This window comes from Ailuropoda melanoleuca, chromosome 2, assembly GCF_002007445.2.
Source record: "Ailuropoda melanoleuca isolate Jingjing chromosome 2, ASM200744v2, whole genome shotgun sequence".
Classification (NCBI taxonomy): Eukaryota; Metazoa; Chordata; class Mammalia; order Carnivora; family Ursidae; genus Ailuropoda; species Ailuropoda melanoleuca.
The window spans coordinates 107,080,908-107,101,753 of record NC_048219.1 but is presented as its reverse complement, the minus strand read 5'-3'; the positions used below and the strand labels follow the sequence as shown (position 1 = coordinate 107,101,753).

The 20,846-nt window shown below is 45.1% G+C and overlaps 1 protein-coding gene across 1 annotated transcript in view; it reads left to right on the top strand.

The window, feature by feature from the left end:
* TMEM163 (transmembrane protein 163) overlaps positions 1–20,846 on the top strand; it is a 221,394-nt gene that overhangs the window by 179,694 nt on the left and 20,854 nt on the right. The window lies entirely within an intron of this gene.

The window sequence follows — 20,846 nt, the reverse complement described above, 5'->3', positions numbered from 1 at the left end:
ACACAATTTCATATTAAAGTGTGTCTTTGACTGTTTTGTTCTTTGGGTGAGAGCTATTACCTGCACTCTGATTCTTTTCTTTTTTTTTTTCCCTCTCCTCTTAGGAATGCCAGGGGAAAAAAAGTACTTTAATGTCTCCTATCAGGTTATCTTCATGCTGCCGTTATAATCATTCTTTATATACAAGCTGCATAGTGATTTAAATGCAAAAATATGGGCTCTTCTCTGAGGATGTGATTTGATTTGAATTTGGCTACGTGCACCATCTTATACCAGGCCTAAATTCTTAGACCTTTCACATCACTTTTAGGAAGGAGACGTTAATCCTTTCCGGGGCATGGTTTTGCGTGTATTTATGGGGAAGAATAAAATGAAGTGGGATTTGACACCGCATTTAGGAGAGATATGGTAGTGGCTGCTTTCAGTTGCCACCCCCTCCCCCAGCTGAAATTGAGGTCGGGGCAGTCCTTTAGTAACTCACCAGGGTCTTCGCTATTTGTCATCACAGCTGGCCAGAAGCTTATTCTCTAATATCTCGGTGACAGTGAGGAAAGATGGACACCTACCCATGGCTTTCAGTCCGTATCGGAGGCAGAGCTAGCTGAGGGGGGGTAGTACTGTTGACTACTCTGTGTTCTTAGTCTGAGGATTGTGATGCCTCACTCTCATCTCCTCACCCCAGTGATCTCACTCTGGCCTGGGATCCTGGACTTCTCCATCCTTCTCCTCCATCAGACTTGCTGTCCTGTGTTCCATTCTCTCAGGACCTGAATCTTAGCATTAAGTATGATTAATTGAGATGTCAGTCAGATAATGCCTTTGCGTTTTACAGGGGATGGAACTATGCCTCCACTCTTAGAAGTGAGCACAGCTGTGCTCATGGGCCTTTGCAGGGGCCCTCGTTGTCTTTCTCTTGATAGTGGAACCATTTTTACCTGGGAACAGTCTCCCATCCTTTGGTGCACATGTTCCTAAGGGAAGAAGCTCACCAACTGAAATGCCACAGCAGGGTAAATATGTCTGATGCCCTGTCCCACGTGGGGTTCCGAGAGGGCAAAGAGCTCCATGAGTTTACCCCGGACTGGCCCTGTCCTCGGAGAACTCATGCCAGCTGCATGTTTTATCAGTCCTGGTATGGGATTTAAGAATCAGACTCATTTATGGTCATCTCCTCAGAACTCTGAAGAAAAGAATAAGGTGGTTTTATTGTTTTGTTTTCCGTCTTCAGCATTATGGAAAGATGACAAAGGCATGTGAGTTCCCGTCTCCAGACAGCAGGCCTTCTAATCAGCTGCGCGGCACACGGGGGCCGGGTAAAGGCTGCCAAGTGGTAGCCGACAGTTTGACTTCCCCCTCTCTGCTCTAGAAGTCTGGGGAGGCCCGCAGGCCATAGCCAGACCCTGGTCCCTGGCCTGTGGTCATTCAGCCACAGCGTTTGTCCACATCTGAATTGGGGGGTGTAATCAGCGGCTCACAGAAGCCAGTCGGAAAGCGGAAAGCGGGAGAAGCTTGAGTGCATCCAGTTCCTGTGGCAAGCGTGTGCCTGGAGGAAAGGCCTGCCCTCTAGTGGTGACAGGCAGACTTGCTGCGCAGGGCTGTGGACCCAGGGCTGGCAAACCTTCCAGGTTTTCAAGAGAGAATGGAAGCCTCTGTTTAATGTGAAATAAATTGGCAACTCACCAAACATTTTTGAAAACTCTGGTTGGGAGTGGGTAGGCAGTTTTGTGTAAGTCAAATAAAGTATGCCTGTGGCGGTTGAAAGCAGGGAGACTGGTCTTCAGGGCCGTGGTGGCATGATTTTAGGTCCGAGTTACAGCCTTAACCTTGCCCTCAACTGTAGAACTGCCCTTTTTAAAAAATTTATTCCAGTGTAGTTACAATATATTGTTATGTTAGTTTCAGGTGTGCAATGTAGTGATTCAACGATTCCATACGTCACCCTGTGCTCATCACAAGTGCACCCCTTAATCGCCATCACCTATGATACCCGTCCCTGCACCCGCCTCCCCTCTGGTAACCATCAGTATGTTCTCTAGAGTTAAGAATCTGTTTCCTGGTTTGTCTTTTTTTTTTTCCTTTGTCTATCTGTTTTGTTTCTTAAATTCTACACGAGTGAATTCATATGGTATTTGTCTTTCTCGGACTTCAGTTAGCATTATGTTCTCTCCTTACATCCGTGTTGTTGCACATGGCGAGATTTCATTCTTCCTGATGCCTGAGTCATAGTCCATTGTATGTATATGCCACAGCCGCTTTATCCATTCAGCAGTCACTGGATGCTTGGAGGAGCCCTCGTGCACTGTTGGTGGGAATGCAGACTGGTGCAGCCACTGTGGAAAAGAGTATGGAGGTCCTCAAAAAGTTAAAAATAGACCTTCCCAACCGTCCAGTAATCACACTGCTGGGTGTTCACCCAAAGGATACTGAGACACGAATCCGCAAGGGTATATGTTCCTCTGCCTGTTGCAGTGTTATTTACAGTAGCCGAGCTGCGGAAGCAGGGCTGCCGTTTTAGGTATGATTTCTATCAGGTTGTTTTTTTACTGTGGGTTTGTCAGAAGCAGCATTTTCCTGACCCCAGGCCTGTTTCCTGGTGGTCTTCTCCCTTCCTCCCTTCCTCCCTCCCTTCCTCCCTCCCCCCCCCTTCCTTTTTTTTTTTTTTTTTTTTTTTTACGATTTTATTCATTTACTTGTTAGAGAGTGCATGTATGCACAAGCAGGGGCAGTGTCGGGCAGAGGGAGAAGCAGGCTCCCCACTGAATGGGGAGCCCAACAGGGGACTCGATCCCAGGACCCCGATGTCATGACCTGAATTGAATGGAGACGCTTAACTGACTGAGCCACCCAGGCGTCCCTGGTGGCTTTCTTTTTAATGTAGCTGCACCCTTCCAGAGTGAGAATAATTGCAAGAATGTGTAAGCTTTGAATAAGAAAGCTCTACAGTTTGGAATTTCTCAGCCGTGAAGTATGGCGACTCTGAGTCATGCCGGTGTCGCCGGGCCCTGGGCGTTGTGCTGGAAAAGCCAGGCCAGCTGCTCCCTGGGGCCCCAGCATGGAATCCGTGCCGTCTGCTGCAAGGGCTTCATGACTAAACGGTGGAAGTCTGCTCCCCACAACCTGCACATGAGTGCGTCAGATCCTTAATGAATCCATTCCCAAAAGAGCTTTCTTGGAACCTCTGTATGAACAGTAGTTCTAGAAGTCGGGGAGAGTGGGCAGTGCCTCAAGTGTAGTGGTTGCCTTATGTCTGTGGGTTGGTTTGAGAAACATCATCCTCTTCCTCTTTTCACCCCTGCCACACCCTGCTTAGGTAAGAAGGGACAGGTGGCATGTGTCTCCTTCCAGTGGGACGTGGGGGCTCTGAAGTTGAAGTGTCTTCCTGGGGTGGTCAGCTGGCTGCTGGCAGAGCCTAGCTTTGAACCCGTGTCTCCTAGTCCAGGGCTGTATCGGCTGCCAGTACTCTTGGGCTTATGTGGTCCTGTTATTCTTTGGCTTCTGAGGTCTGGCCCTCCTGGGTTCTCACACTCAGAGGGGCTGTTGCCAGGGCTGTCCTAGAGGGGATATCCAGGGCCCTAGCGGGTCCCATCCCTGGCCTGTCTGGCTACTCCTGCTGCCTCCATCCCTTACCATTCTCTGTGCAAGTTATTTGTCTCTTAAAAGTGCCACAGGCAGAGTAACCAAGAAGCAATGGAGAATGCAGCGGGACAAGTGTGGGATGAGGGGAGTCATGGATGCGTGGAATCACATAGAAGGAAGTGCTTTAGGGAAGCTGCTGGACATGGCGGGAGGTATGTGGATGCAGCACGCTGACCAGTTGGAGGCTGGGTCCCCTCTTTGCCTCTTCTCACCCACGAGACCAGCACAGGCAAGTCGCTTAGCCTGCCTCACCCTGCGCTTCCTCATATATAAGATGGAGCTAATACTTCTGTCAGAGGTTTAGGATAAGGATCAAACAGCCATTTATTTAAAATAACAATCATTAAAAGACAGTGCTGTTGCCCTTAACATTCTGAATTTTGGTGTTTCTGAATCGCTGATCGATGTCCTCCCAGGTGGTGGCCTGAGGTCATTTCAGACTGGGCCACTCATCCTTTTTACTTGGCTCCTGCTCTCCCCTCTGGCTGGCGGACCTGGCAGTGTTCTCTTCGGGCTTCTGGTGGCTGTAGCCGGTCTTGGGACAGTCTTTGGGAGAACAGTCAACATGCTGTTGGAAGACCTGGCCGTCCAACTCTACCTCCCCACTCACCGGATGTGTGACTGGTAGCAAAACATGGTTCCTCCCTCAGCAAGAGTTCCTGCTGTGTAAATGGGTGTCAGGCCGCCTACTCTACCACAGAGACTGACAGTCAAACGATGTCATGAATGAGGAAATGTTCTATATAAACTGTCGTGCTTTACAAAAGAGGGGCATGATTTTGGTTCTGATACCAAGGCCATAGAAGTCCCGTTCTTGCCCATGAGCCTCCTGTCAGTGACCTGTTCAGTCAGACCAGCTCATTAGCTTCTCCTGCCTGTAGTAGACTAAGACTTCTTCACCTGGAGCTCTCAGCCAGTGTCTGCGTCCAACCTCCTTCAGTGGTCATGTGGCAGGAATCGTGATTACAGTTGTAATTAAAATAATAACTACAGACTGGCAATAAATAGTATACGGCCATATGCTGATAATAATTGGTACCATATGCACGTCTACTAATCCCTAGACCCTCTGTCTAGGCACTGGGGATTCAAAGTCAAGTAGCACTAGTGCTAGAGTTTTCTCGTTGCCCTGCAAAGCCCTTGACTTCTCATAGGAGCTGGCCGTTGCTCCCAGGGAGCTCACAGTTGGGCAAAGCCCCATCAGCTGATACATTCAGTTTATGGTGAAGGGGCTGTGATAAAAACAATCACATGAGAACACAGAAAACACTTCCATATCAAGCCTTGAGGTGCAGGAGGTGTCCTGGGACCTTCTCAGAGGAGGAGACCCTCCACATAACATCTGATGGAAGAGTGGGAATTGGCAAGGCAGGCTCTAGCAGGGAAGGGGGTAGGGGTGAGGCACGGGAGGAGGAGGCTGTTATAGGCACAGCAGTGGCAGAAGGAGCCTGTTCCTTTCTCCCTCCCTCCCTCCCTCTCTCCCTCTCTCTCTCCCTCTCTCTCATCTCTGTTTCCTGTGTACACCAGTATCCCTGGGTAGGAGGAATGAATTGAGAGAGAAAAATGCAAAGGAGAAGGAGGCAGAGGAAGGGAAAAATAACTTTGTGTTGTAGGTCAGAAATGATTGCTTGGCATAATTTTGATTCTCACTTGACTAGCAAGGCTGTCCTTCAAGCCTCCCCTTGACCATCTCTCCAAGTTCCTGCCTCAGATGCCAGCCCACCCACCAGAATGAAAAGCTTCTAGCAATAAAAGGGAACCCCTCTCAGTTGCTTATTTTCTTGCTCTATTTCCTTTCCAGTCCTTGCTGAATGTGAAGGTGGCTCCTGGCATGGCGGCCATCTTCTTTCATTGGTGTATCGGTTCAACAAGTGTTGCTGGGTGTCTGCCACGCTTGAAGGTTGGGCTGGCTCTGAGGAGGTCAGTGGTGTTCCTGCAGGAGCTTCAGATGGGATTTCACTCACAAGAACAAAACTAGAGCTACGAATCTTGTAAAGGATATTTTAAAATTGTACTTGCAAGGTCACAGCCAAGAACTTTCCCCAAGGATCTTCCTACTTGCAGAAGTGACTGATTCTTGGACTTGTGGGCTTTTGATTTGTAGGATTTGATCTGTTCCCAGCTCAGGTCGGGTAATGCTGTAGGCTCCTCCTTGTGCAACAATCTATAATTACTGCGAAGTGTTTAGCATTCAGCACTGCGCCATAGCTTGGGCTGGTAGGAGTTCTTTCTATGTTCTTAAGCTGCTCATTATGCTCTCAGGGAGCCTCTACCTGATGCAGAGGATGGAGCCATGTTGGCCAGTCTCCTTCCCACACTTCTGTTTTCAGTCTCTTTTCATCTTTCCCTCTCTCTCAGAGCTTCTCCCTTCCCAAACTTAACCCTTTGAGCTCCCTCCTTTTGCCCATCTCCTTGGAAATCTCATTTCTACACTCATTCCTTCTCCTCCTGGCATCTTTAGTCACTCCCTGCCTGCACTTTCTACCCAGGAATTTTCTTTCCAGCCCTTCCTCCCTACCTTTAGCTTCTAGTGCTCCTGAAAGCTCTCTGTCTGAAGACACTCATCCCTTCCTTCCCATTCTTCCTGTTGCCTCAGTTTCAAACCCTGCCTCCCCTCAGCCTGCCCCGGTAGTCTTTCAAGTCCATTCTTTGAGGTGTCCCTTTTGAGGCAAGAAATGTTGAACAGAAGGAAATGAGGGAGAAAAGTGGGGCCAGCAGTAAGGGTTTAACGGGGCCAGGTGAGTGGCTTCACACAGATGCTGCCCATCTGCCAGCTCGTCAGCCTCAGGCCACCTGAGGCAAGTGCCTCATCCACAGGAGTGAGTTCCAAAAGGTTCCCTCAGTCATGAGTGAGTGTAGTCTTGTGGCTAAGGATGTGGGAGCCGGAGTCAGGGTCATAGATCCCAACTCTGCCACTTTCTCACTAGAGCATTCTGGGTGGGTAGTTTATCCTTTCTCTGCCTCAGTGTCTTTGTTTTTAAAGTGGAAATAATAAAGGCACTTCCTTTGTAAGATTGTTAAGAAAACATAATAAAAAGATGTAAGTGATATGCTTAACATATAACTATTGAGTAAATGTTGGCTGATATTGTTGGACCAAAGAAGTTTCTAAGGAAGTTGATGGACCTTTAGTTCTGGAAGTTCAGGCTTTTAGGAAGTGCCTTTAGGGATACTGTTCCTAGCTCAGGATCCTTCCTGTGCAATTATCTATAATTTCTGGATCCACCATCGGCAGTAGAGAGATTCATCTCCAATATGACATGCTTGCAAGCATGACTTTAACTTTTATTTGGGATTTGTATTTTCAAATACTTTAAGAAAATCACACACATTAGAGGTCCTCGACATCTCTTCTGCCAACATCTCCTCAGCACTGCACAAAGAAAGGCAGAAGTGCGTGGTGTCAGACATCAGTGGTGTCCCAGTCTTGTTACCTCAGACAGAATAATTCCATTACCTCGGGAGGATTGATCTCTTCATTCATCCTACAGCCAGGGACCTACAGGCTTCTGAACAGAAGAAACTAAGCCCTGATGAAATGGATTATTGTTGGCTTGAATGAGTTCAAGGAGAATAGAGAGTCCAAAAATAGATCCACGCTTATCTGGTTAACTGGTTTTCGACAAAGGTGTTGGGGCAGTTCAGTGGAGGGAAGAAAAGTTTTGCCAATAAATGGTGCTGGAGCAACCGGACAACCGTCTGGACAAAAGTAGGCATCAGCCGTTATACAAAAGTTAACTCAAAATGGATCATAAACCTCAACGTAAAATCAAAAACTCTGAAACTTCTAAAAGAAAACAAAGGAATTCTTTGCAATCGTGGGATAGGCAAAATTTTTTAGCTATGCCATGAAAAGCATGAACCATTAAAATAAAAATAATTGAAAATTGGAGTTTATCAAAATCAAAAGCCTTTGCTCTTCCAAGACCCCATTAGGAAAATGACAAGACAGCACGGACAACACTTACCTATCAGACAAAAGACTCTATCCAGAATATGTAAATAACAGTTTGATAATACTAAGATCAACAACCCAATAAGGAATCCTCCTTTCCATTTCATCTTTCTCCATAAAGTCTTCATGTCCTGTAGTGAAAATTTGTTCTCCATGAAGATTTGATACATTTTGATTAAGATTATTCCTTTATATTTTGTGAGCTTTGTTGCTATTTTAAGGGTTAATATATCATTTTCTTTATTGTTACTGCATAAAACTAATGATATTTGGATAATCTCGTTAACCTATAACCTTGCTGATTTTTGTTGTGTTTTATCAGTTGATTATTTTGGATATATTATATATAATGGCCGTTGGCCTCTCCTCTCCAATTCTGATATTTCCCCTTTTTTTCCTTATTTATTAGCCAAGGTCTTCAATACAATATTGAATAGTTGGCTGCTGATTTTGGAGTGATGTTTCAATTTCTTGTTTGCTAGGAGGCATTTTTTTTTTAAATCACAAATTCTGAATTTTGAGTACTATTTCTGTACATACTGAGTTTCCTTTCCTTTAAGAGGTTAATATTTTGAATTATTGTAATATTGAGGCATCCTTGAATTCTTGGAATAAACCCTTTTTGGCCAGAAGGTGTTATTCTTTTTCATTAATTGCTTATTTTCACTTACTATTTCATTTAGGATTTTTGCCTCTGTGCTCGTAAGCGACTTTAGCCAAAAGCACCTGCCCTCGGGCGCCACATACAGTGAGTTACGTTTTGTTACGCAGTTAGGTTAGATTTTCTGTTCTTTTTCTGTGCCCTGAAATACTGGTAATAATGTAGGAATCATTGGTTCCTTTCAGTTTTAGAACTTCCCTGCAAAGTTGAGCCTGTTGCCTTTTGGAGAGGCAGTAAAGTATGTTCTCTGTTAAGATAGTGAACTCTAGAGCCAGACGGCCTCGGTGAATTAGCTGTGACATGTGCACAAGTTACCTCACCTCTTTGGCTCCAGTTTTCCTCTCTGTAAAATATGTGTAATAACATAACATTAGTGCCTACCGCACAGAGTTGTAAGGATCAGCCCAGTTAATGCACATAAAAAGCATTTTAAAAAGTGTTCAGGGGCGCCTGGGTGGCACAGCGGTTAAGCGTCTGCCTTCGGCTCAGGGCGTGATCCTGGCGTTATGGGATCGAGCCCCACGTCAGGCTCCTCTGCTATGAGCCTGCTTCTTCCTCTCCCTCTCCCCCTGCTTGTGTTCCCTCTCTCGCTGGCTGTCTCTATCTCTGTCGAATAAATAATAAAATCTTTAAAAAAAAAAAAAAGTGTTCAGCACTTTGTGCTAAAACTGGTGTTTTTTACTTCTGTTATAATTATCACCACTGTTACTGATTTTTTCCCTTACTGTCTCATTTTTATAGTTCTAGTTTTGAAACAATTTTCAAAAGTTGTTTTTCTAGAAATTGCCCATTTTACCTAGGCTTTCGAATTTACCTCATTAAAGTTGCTTATATTATTTGCATAAGATTTTTTAAAATCTTGGATCCATGTGTACTTATGTGCCCTGTTTCATTGCTGACGTTTATTTGCGCTCTTGCGCTCTGTCTCTTCATCTAGCGAACCAAAAGTTTTACTCGTTCACTTTCTCAGGAAACCTACATTTGATATCGTGGATCACGTTGATTTGCTTTCTGCTGCATTAAGCCCTCATCTGTAGTAGTTCCTGCTGTTTTGTTCACACTTGGTTTTTGGGGGCAAGTAAGTGAGTTTTATGTTTTTTTATTTTTCCTTTTTAGTTTTCGCTGTTGGTATTTTTTTTTTCCCTGTTGTGTTTTCAGACTAAGAGACAAAATAGTCATTTATGGACAGCGCTGGCAAAAATAGTTCATGCATAGAAGTGTGTCCCACACATTGTATCTTTTCTGTGCTGGGCAGCTTCGAGATTCTGGCCTCACCTACGTATGCTCTGCCAGATCAGGACCTCTGATGGAGCCCTGTTATTTATCAGTGTGAGAAGCCATTCAGTTTCTCCAGCGACTGAAGCACAAGTGCGGGCTCTCAGGGCAACTGCCACACAGAGTGGGCCGGGAGCATAAGCATGTTACCCAGTGTCACGACAGGTTTCTCTGTCAACGGCGAGGCTGTCTCTCCTGCTCTTCGGTCAACCGCTTACCTAGTGTTGCTGGAAGGAATGTCGTGGAGGTGATTAGCATCTGTCATCAGCTGATTTTCAGTGAAGGAGATGACCCTCACTAATCAGAGTGGGCTTGATCCAGTCCGCTGAAAGACTTGAAGAGCGGAGCGGAGGCTTCCCCCAGGAAGAAGTTCTGCCCACGGAGAGCAACTTGTGCTCTGCGTCCCAGCCCGCTCTTCCCGGTGGCAGGCCCCACGGACCTCGCCCTTGGCTGGCCAGCCCCCCATGGTCACACAAGTCAGTTCCTTGCAGTGCATCTCTTACTCTTGGTCTCCTACTGGTTCTCGTCTGCTGACTAATGTACTCAGAGATTACTGCCCTGAAGTATTTTCTTTATGTTGAGTTTCGATTTTTATCCTAGTCATGCATGTTTATGATTTAAATGGTCTGTTATTCTACAAGAGTCATTATAAAAAATTACCCCCACTCTAGAGGCATCCATTTGTAACTTTCAGCCTCCGTGTGTCTTAGTAACATGCATATGTTGCTTCTTCTGGCTTTGTCAGTTACAGGCGTGATTTCTTGACTTCCTTCTCTGGTCGGCTCTTTAACCATCCCCCACGGCCTGGTTGCCCCCCAGTGTGTTTGCACTGGTATTTTGATTAGATCAGTATTCAGCATTATGATGATGATGGTAAATGCTATAGTCTTGTATGATTTGTTTTTTTCTTTCCTGCATTACATTGTGTGTCCCCTGATACCGATAAAATGAAAGTGGAATATAAGTTACACACACACACAGACATGTATGTGCACACTGTAGGTCTGCTCCTCAGTTGTCATCTTGAGATCTCATTCATTGTAATCCTGGGGATTCCTTTTATTTTTCTCGTGGATTGTATCTGACTGGATCCCATGTTGTTGTCTTTCATGGTTTACTCCACTGTTTTGAAGGAGCACATCTTTATGTAGTTTCTAAGAACACATATAAAGAAGGCAAATCTTTTTGAGACTTCAAATGTCTGAAAATGTTGCTATTCTACCCTCACACTTCATTTGGTAGTTTGCCTGGATGGAAAGGAGTTGATGAAGCATTAATCCACTGTCTTCTATTTCTAGTGTTGCTTTTTTGAAGTTTAATGCTATTCTAATAACCAGTTTTTATTGTTGTGTGTTTTTTTTTAACTTTATTTATTTGACTGAGAGCATAAGCAGGGGGTGGAGGGAGACTGAGAATCAGGCCACCACTGAGCAGAGAGCCAGACACGGGGCTGTATCTTAGGACCTTGGGACCAGAACCCGAGCTGAGGGCAAACGCTTAAACGACTGAGCCACCCAGGTACCCCTGTTGTTGTTTTTTAAAGTCCTTTTGCCCCTCTCTGGAAGCTTATAAGATCTTCCATTTGCCCTCAGTGTTCTGGCTTCCCTGAAGTCTGGTGATTATTGGCTGTCTGATAATATTTAAGAAAAATATATTTATAATTGTGTGTGGGTGAGACTTTCAAATATGATCTTAATGCTAGGACAGGAGTTTTTAACCTAGTTTTTGGGTCCGTTGATGGTATTTAGAGTATCTAGGAACTTTAATTGGAAAGAAATCCTGTCTTAATTATCATTTAACCTTAATCTGAAACTTCACCTCTTGTTCCATCATAAAATCAGGCAATAAGCTACAGTTGGTAATATTAGAGTCCTTGTAACTTTGTCACCAGTGAAAATCAGGTATTGTCCAAGATCAGTTTTGGCAGATATCTTAAAATATTTTTTGTGCTTATCACTACATTACTGTTCTTAACCAATCTGCCATTTTGCTATTTAATGCATTCATTTAGAAGCACTTATTAAAGCATAGTTTTTTTTTTATATCTTAGTAGGTGCATGCTAATATAATCCGTTTCTTTTATAAGTCTATGTATTTTATTTTATGCACTTTAAGACATTTTTCTCTTCTTCTGGGTTAGTCAGTTTTGCAGGGTAGTGGGTAAATTCCCCTATCCTCTCTTCTCACCGTAGTGACCTGCCTTCAGCTGCAGCCGCGTGCGCAGTGCAGAGACGCTTTGTTTGGCTCTCTGCAGTGAAGAGGCCTGCTTGCCTGGTAGGGAACAGCATCAGCACACTTTGGACAGCGGGGGAGGGGCATTGTCACTTAATCCTCCTCCTTTCAGTCTCCCCTCCTTCACTCCTCTTCCAGGATTGCCTCCTGGCATTGATTCCTCAGCCTTTGGGGGTTCTGACGCGTAGCTTCTCGAATTAACCCTCTGCCCCTAAGATTCCACCAGTTTTTGCACCTTTCAGGCAGGTGAAGCTTTTCTGTCTCCTTTCCCAGCTCACACAGTTTTGTGGCTGTTGTTCTTGTTTTCTTTGTCCTTGCGGGTTCCTGCTTCAAAAAACAAAACAGAACAGGGGCGCCTGGGTGACGCAGTCGTTGGGCGTCTGCCTTTGGCACAGGGCGTGATCCCGGCATTCCCGGATCGAGTCCCACATCGGGCTCCTCCGCTGGGAGCCTGCTTCTTCCTCTCCCACTCCCCCTGCTTGTGTTCCCTCTCTCGCTGGCTGTCTCTCTGTCACATGAATAAATAGGATCTTTAAAAAAACAAAACAGAACAGAACAAAACAAAACAAAAACCCTGTGTTACCATGTAGTGGGCCTTACAGAACAAGATACCCCAGTGTCTTGATTGGATAGCTCTTCTGACTTTTGAGATGTTGTCAAATATGTAGAGCAGTGTTCTTAATATTGTGAATTATTTGTTCTTTTTCTTTTGTTGAATCAAAATTGAGAGTCAGGGCCTTCAGGCCACTTCAGAGGAAGAGTGGCCACAAGGTTCCTGGGTGTGAAGGGTAGGAGAGTTCAGGTCAGACGGCTGAGGGGTTTGAATACCTTCTACGTCCCTGACCAGCTGCGTGATCTCACCCGAGGGGGGTTACTTAGCCATTCCGTTTGTGGTCATAATTTCTACCCAGCAGGAATCTTGAATTGCTTCTGTTTAAAATAAGATGAAATTGTTCATTAAGGCTTTGGAAAAGAGCCTTGTCTCTAATGGGCATCAGTGGTAGAGCTGCCTGTCTTGTTATGCCTGTTCTGTAAGGAACTCTCTAGTTTGATCCAGGGGTGATGGCGTGCTATTCACTGGTGTGTTCTTAGTACCAGCAGAGGGAGAGAAGCAGGCAGCCCGAAAATCCTACTCCTTCGCGAAACAGAGCTGTCCCCGCGCCGCAGTGCCTCTGTGTCATGAGGGGTTAGCGGAGGGGTTGTCGTGCTTTGTTCACGTTTTAGGGAACCCTGGAGGTGTCGCTTCCTTTCAGTGTCCCAGGGTTACCGGGGGAGAAAGGCGTGTGTGTCCAGCCAGCAGGGCTCATGTCGAGTCCCGCGGCAGTCAGTGTTCCGGGGTTAGAGCGCATGTCCCCCTGTGAGCCTTGCTTTCCTCTCTCGCAGCAGAAAACGGCCGTCAGACCGATGCCTCATGTGACAGAAGCCAGGCTGCATCTTGGCATGGCAGCCAAGCACTCGAAAGCGCCCCCTTGTCCCTGAGGCAGTCACAGTGCATCAGTTGATGCCATCTTGCCCTCCTCCCCAGCACCTCGTGACCCTGGTGCTTTGAGCTCTGTGGCGCCCGTGGAGACGGGCACCTGCTCCCTTCACAAGGCCACAGGGCCTCAGTGGTCAGGTCCACCAGTCTGGCCAGAAATCAACAAGGGACCAGCGCCTTCCAGTCTGTCCGAGTCCCAGCAGTGACCCCAAGTCCACTGGCTCAGAACCTCCTGGCTGCTTGCTTTAGTGTCTGAACGCCAATCTTGACCCTCCTGATGTCAAAGTGGTCTGATGCTAATTTAAAAATTGTGACGTCGTTGAATGTGAATCCGTGGCAATTTGTCAATGTAATTTAATAACCGGGGAGAAATTGAGGGCTCATGCATGGTGTGATTTCCTCCACATCTGCCAGTTTTTCTCATCTGCTGGGAATGTGGGTGGGTAGGGGTTGTGATGAAAAGATCTGAGAATGAGAGTGACTTTTAATTTCACCTGGGGCCGTAAATCGATACACATTTATTATTCAGCCAGCACTAGCATTTCCCTGGGTAATTCTGTAACACATGTAGAGTCAGGATGATTTGAAATTTGTCCTCATTAGGAAAGCAAAGGACGCCTTTTTTTGCAAGCATAAGCAAGTGCGCCTCCCTAGTCCCCCACGGGCTGTCACACATCTTATGAAAAGGGAAGGTGTTGGTCTTGGGGGAATGGGCGAGTTGGGTTTACAGACATAGCCCCTGTCTGGTGCTACTGGCCACTATTCACTGTGACCTCAACTTTGCAACTACTGGTATCACTTATGATAAAGGAATAAGCTTAAAGTAGGAGGTGACAAGTGGTACTGCAAAAAAAACAAAAAACAAACAAACAAAAAACACGTTTCTACAAAAGGTTTTCCTGTGAGCAACACCATGGATAAAAATGCTTCGAGGGGAGGCTGTATGGAAAAAATGGGGGTGGTCGCAGGAAGGATGGAGAAATTCAGTGTTACAGCATTAGAAACTGCTGGCGGCTGGTGATCGGCCAGAAACACGGGTTGTCCATTTTACATGACAGTGTGAATCCATCCGAAGCTGACTTTGGCTGACGGGTGTTAACTGACATCACACCTCTGTTTTGGGGTAAGGGATACCGGCGGGAGGGAAGGGGGATGTCTTAGTGCGTGTGGCCGCAGTGACAAAATATCATAGACTGGGTGGCATAGCCCCCAAACCTTTATTTCTCACCATTCTGGATGCGGGCAAGTCTGAGAGCTCAGTGCCAGCGGGTGTGGTGTCCACTGAGAGCGCGCTTCCTGGCTTACAGATGGTGCTGATCCCTCTCATGGGGACGCCAACCTCTGGGCCCAGTCACTTCCTAAAGGCCCCAGCCCTCAGTGCCATCACAGTGGGGATCAGGGTTACAACATCTGGATTTTGGGGGAACTCAAAGGGAGAGCGGGTGTACTTGTTTGAGCCTAGCAAGTCGAGGGGGTTGGAAGGTTGCGTCGCGCCATCCTGACGGCCAAGATTTTGGTCAGTGACCAGGCTGGCCTTTTCAGAGGCTGCTGGGAGAGATGGTTCTAGCAGTTTGTCCACTGGTGCTCATTTTATGCTGGTATTTTGACCTGCTGGTACAGCTCTCTTGATGGCAGATGGTCTCCTGGTGTCGGAGGAGGGGATCAGGCCCTGCCGGCTTCCTTCCTGTTTCTTCACCTGCTCCTGGCATTGTCAACCGCCCATCTCCTTGGGAACCTAAATGAAAAAGCCTGGTGTCAACAGGAGGCGTTTAGAGTGAATTATTTAAAAAAAAAAAAAAAAGTTTTGCAGGGAGGGCTGTGAAAGCAGTCACTAGCCGCCGACAGTACAGAACACGCTTGGTACCTGCAGCACACGGATGCGTCCCCAGCACGGTGTGTTGACAAGCTGTGGCTCCGTTTATGTAAGAGGCATGAATAGACGAAATTGCTCTCTGGTTACTGCACCCCGAGAGCGGTTGCAGGGGGTGGCAAAAGGGATGCAAAGGAACCTTCCAAGGTAAGGGAAATGTTATGCATTTTGTTTTGGGTTTGGTTAAATGGCTGTTACCATTGACAGAACTCATCACGTGAAATGTCTGAAAGCTGTGCCTTTTATCCTATGTTAATTATACCTCAATAAAAAAGTATATGGTAATTAAAACAAGCAAAACGAATCCCTAGGTGCCTTTTTGAGGCAGGGTGTTAGTCGTAATGATTTTTAGCCCTGTGGGTTTTTTTTTTGTTTGTTTGGCCTCCCCCCCCCCCCCCCCCCCCCCGAACTCAGGGCTGATTGCTTTGCCTAACTGCCTCTTTTGACCATTTGCCGGACCATAATCTTTACTGGTGCCTGTCCTGCCCTTGTCTCGACCTCCTTCTAGCCACTTACTGCTTTATCCCAGTTCAGAGAGAATAACCTGCTTGTTTCCAAATCAGTACTATCCCATTAAACTTTCTGTGATGATGGAAATGTTCTAAGTCTGCACTCTCCAGCATGATAACCAATAGCCATGTGTGGCTCTTAAGCGCTTGAAATGTGGCTAGTCAAAGGAGGAACTGAGTTTTCAGTTTTGTTAATTTTAAATTTAAATAGCCACACATGAGTTTGAATGTGAAAAGTGCTGTTTTAAACAAAAGGATGGGATTACAGGAATTACAGTCAAGGACCACCTCACTGAGCAGGTGATATTTGAGCACAGATATTATGCAAGTGAGGGAATGAGAGGGAGCAGCATGAGCAAAGGTCCTGTGGTAGGAGCATGTTCAACATGTTAGGGAAGAAGGGCAGAGACTGGGGTGGCTGGAGCAGAGGGAGAGAAGGGGAAAGTGGTAAAGCTGAGGGCAGAGGGGTCAGCTTCATCCAGTTGGTTTGGTTGGGTTTGGCCTACTGCAAAGAGGTGAAAAAGATCTTCTTCTTATCAGTGCATAGCGAGTCAGGGTGACTCTCGTCTGCCCGGTCAGCAGACCGTGGGGGGCAGTGCAGGGGCCCTGTGTTCTCCTGGAGAAGAGCTGCCCAGCATCCAGATGTGGCAGATCAAGTTCTCCTGAGCTGGTGTGCAACAACTGATATCACACATCAGCTCCAGGGTCCTTCCCCAGGTCAGGATTTATCGGCTCTCCCTTGATTGCTTCGAGTCCTAAAACTAGGTGTATGGCCTTTACCGTATTCCAGCCTGGGCTTAGAGAATTGGAAGAGGTTGGTGGTGTCCGGCTGCCCAGGGAGAGGCAGAGCATGGTTGGGAGCTCAGAGCTCTGCTGCTATTTCTCAGGTGTCTTTGGGGGAGCCACCTGCTCCTTCCGAGCCTCAGTTTCCTCACCTGCAGTATGGATTAGATGGTCTCTAAGTCCTTTTCCAGTTCTAATGCTCTGTGATTTTAGGACCACCTCATGTGTATACAGAAGGTATGTTCTCTCTTGTCTAGTCGTGGGCCAGATTGGGGGACTGGCCAAGATGGTGCTGAGGGTGTGTCTCAGTGGCTTGGGTCTCTTAGGTGAGACAGGATTAGTCTTGGTGCAGACCAGTGAGTTGGGGGTGGAAAGCTTTTTGCACCCCAGCGGTCTGTCAGGTTCTTGGGATTCCTTTTTGAGTGATTTGTTCCATTGAGTTTAAGGTGTTGGTTTTTCGCATTTGGGGATCAATGAAGTTGAAGATTACAGAGGCATCGCTAGCTCTTGGAAGAGCGCTCCGCTCAGATGGACTCTTGGCCTTTGTCACCCGTGGTTTGGAAGGTAGAGGTCATGTTCAGGACAGGCCGAGGTGGCTTCTCCTAAGCTGTCCTGAAGTTTGGGTTGGGGGATCATGGGCTCTTGCCCACAGGGCAAGAGGAGCTCAGCAGCCCTGGTGAGGGGCATGCGGAGTGTTCTTGCCATCAGGCCTCTATGTTCCACAGCCCTGGCCGGCAGAGAACAGAGGGATATGTTCAGATCCAGCTCCTTCCGTCTGGCCTCTGGGAGCATGAGTGTGAGAGTCAGGCTTCGCAGAATTTCATTCTTGCCCTCAGTGGCACCCTGCTTCCCTCCAACAGTCCAGGGAAAGAGCTGGTGCCCTAGAACACTCCCTCGTGGCGTTTCTCCCCATTCCCAGGTATATTCCAGCATCCTGTTTGATCACTGGAGAACCAGTCAGCCTAGCCTCTCCTCTGTGTGCCCCCTCTGCCCCCAGAATGCCTTTACCGAGTTAAGATTCTAACGCTCTGCTCCTTTCACAGAAGGCTAAGGTGACAGGGGCTATGGGATAAACATTTCTCTGTCTTCTGTAAAATGGCTTTAGGCTGTGCTGATTATGATTTTGACATCCCTCTGTATAGTATAGTAGTTCATATCACAAATGGTTTTTAAATTTTTAACCGAAGTGTAGTTGACATATGATGTTAATTTCAGGTGTACAATGTAACAATGCCACAGTTACGTACAGTACAGACACTCATCACAATCAGCGTTGCTGCGGCCTGTCACTGCACACGGCACCGCGATACGATTGACTGTATTCCCCGCGCTGTGCTTTTCATTCTTATGACTGACTTGTCTCATTACCGGAAGGTTGTCCCTCATAACCCCCTTCACCTATTTTGCCTATTCTTCCCCATTCCCCTTCCCTCTGGCAGCCACTAATTTGTTTTCTGTATTTATGAGTCTGTTTATTACTATTATTGTTGGTTTGTTTTGTAGATTCCACATAGAAGTGAAATCATATAGTATTTGTCTTTCCCTGTCTTATTTCACGTAGCATAATGCCCTCCAGGTTCATCTGTGTTGTTGCAAATGGCAGACTTTCCCTCTTTTTCATGGTTGTGCATTATATCCCAGTATATATATACCACTATATGTATAAAGTCCATTATATCCCAGTATATATATACCACTATATGTATAAAGTCCATTATATCCCAAGTATATATATACCACTATATGTATAAAGTCCATTATATCCCAGTATATATATACCACTATATGTATAAAGTCCATTATATCCCAGTATATATATACCACTATATGTATAAAGTCCATTATATCCCAGTATATATATACCACTATATGTATAAAGTCCATTATATCCCAGTATATATATACCACTATATGTATAAAGTCCATTATATCCCAGTATATATATACCACTATATGTATAAAGTCCATTATATCCCAGTATATATATACCACTATATGTATAAAGTCCATTATATCCCAGTATATATATACCACTATATGTATAAAGTCCATTATATCCCAGTATATATATACCACTATATGTATAAAGTCCATTATATCCCAGTATATATATACCACTATATGTATAAAGTCCATTATATCCCAGTATATATATACCACTATATGTATAAAGTCCATTATATCCCAGTATATATATACCACTATATGTATAAAGTCCATTATATCCCAGTATATATATACCACTATATGTATAAAGTCCATTATATCCCAGTATATATATACCACTATATGTATAAAGTCCATTATATCCCAGTATATATATACCACTATATGTATAAAGTCCATTATATCCCAGTATATATATACCACTATATGTATAAAGTCCATTATATCCCAGTATATATATACCACTATATGTATAAAGTCCATTATATCCCAGTATATATATACCACTATATGTATAAAGTCCATTATATCCCAGTATATATATACCACTATATGTATAAAGTCCATTATATCCCAGTATCTACACCACACCTTCTTCATCCATTCATCTATCAGTGGACACCTAGCTTGCTTCCATGTCTCGGCTATTGTAAATAATGCTGAAATAAACACAGGGGTGCATGTATCTTTTTGAATTAGTGTTTTTCTTTCCTTTGGGTAAATACTCAGTAGTGGAATTACTGGATCATGGGTAGCTGTATTTTTGATATTTTGAGGAACCTCCATTTTCCACGGTGGCTGCACCAGTCTGCATTCCCACCCACGGTGCATGAGGGTTCCTTTTTCTCCACATCCCTGCCAACACTTGCTTTCCTGCCTTTTTGATACTGCCATTCTGATCGGTGTGGGGTCATATCACAAACATTTTTTATTGCCGCAAGGATGGATACTCAGGTGGATGAGAAAGGATCTCTCCTCTGGGTGAGCTCCTAGGAGAGAGAAAGAATGTAGGAAGCCAGTGCAAGGCCGTGTCGCGAGACACATGTGAACCTGGTCCAGAGCGAGGGGGCGTGGAGTGCAAGTGTGAGTTCATGGAGTATGAGTTGTCAGGAAATACGGGAGGAGGAAACACTTGAGATAAGTCTATAGAAAGGAGTGTTGACTCGCTCAGACAGTGCAAATACATCGGTAGGAAATTCACGAGACTTGAAGTCAGACCCTTTGGGCCCATGTCCTACCCCTGACCTCTCTAAGCCTCTGATTCAATCTTCATAACGACTGTGTTTTGATCTCCATCTTCGGCTTCACATTACGATAACGGACATTGTGTTATAATAATGTGCATATAAGCTGAATTATGTAAATATTAGTAATTGTCACCTAAGGATCTCTGAGATAAATTGCTTCTTTTAAAAAATTAGTTTTATTGAAATATAGTGTACATACAGTAAAATTGACCTGTACAATTTGATGAGTTTTTTAAAAAAAAGATTTTATTTATTTATTGGAGAGAAACAGAACAAGCTGGGGGGGGCGGGTAGAAGAGCAGAGGGAGAGGGACAAGCAGATTCCATGCAGAGTGTGGAGCCTGATGAGGGGCTCGATCTCAGAACCCTGAGACCATGACCTGAGCTGAAACCAAGAGTCAGACACTTAACTGACTGAGCCATTCAGGCGCTCCTTGATGCTATAGACACAGAACTACCAACACTACGAAAATATAGAGTATGTTGTCAATCTAAAAATTTCCATTATGCACTTTTGAAGTCATTAATTACCCCTCCTCCCTAACCATTGATCTGCTTTCCGTCAGCATAATTTTCCTTTTCTGGAACGTGATATAAGTGAAATAATAAATTATTTAATCTCTTGTGTCTTTCTTTCACTTAGCATAGTGAGGGCTCTGCAGGGCAGTCATGCTCTTGCTGAACCTGTTGGCCGCTGATTCTTTTTCACTGCTGAGTAGTATTCCACCATAAGGCTACATCACGTTTTTTCTATTTGCCAGTTTTTGGACATTTGGGTTGTTTTCAATTTTTTTCGACACTATGAAAATAGTAGCTTAGAACAGTAGTGTACAGGTTTCTGTGTGGACAGAAGCTTTTGCTTCTCTTGATAAATACCAATGAAGTGCTGAGTCCTATGGTAAGTCGACATTTATAAGGAATGGCTGATCTGTTTTTACAAAGTGATAGATAAGTAGTCCTACTAGCAGTATACGAGAGCTCTGGTCCCTCCACATCCTCACCACAGTTGGTCTCATCTCTTCAATTTTACTGATTCTAATGTGTGTGTAGGAGTATCTCATAGTGGTTTTGATAGTTCCCTGTTGACTGATGATGTGCCTTTCCTGTGCTTATTTGCTAGTCATATATCTTGTTTGGTGAAATGTTTGTTCAAATCTGCTTATTTTAAAAGAAATGAGTCATCTGTTTTGTTATGGAGTTGTAGAAATTCTTAATATATTCTGGATGCAAATCCTTTAACAAATATGTTTATGA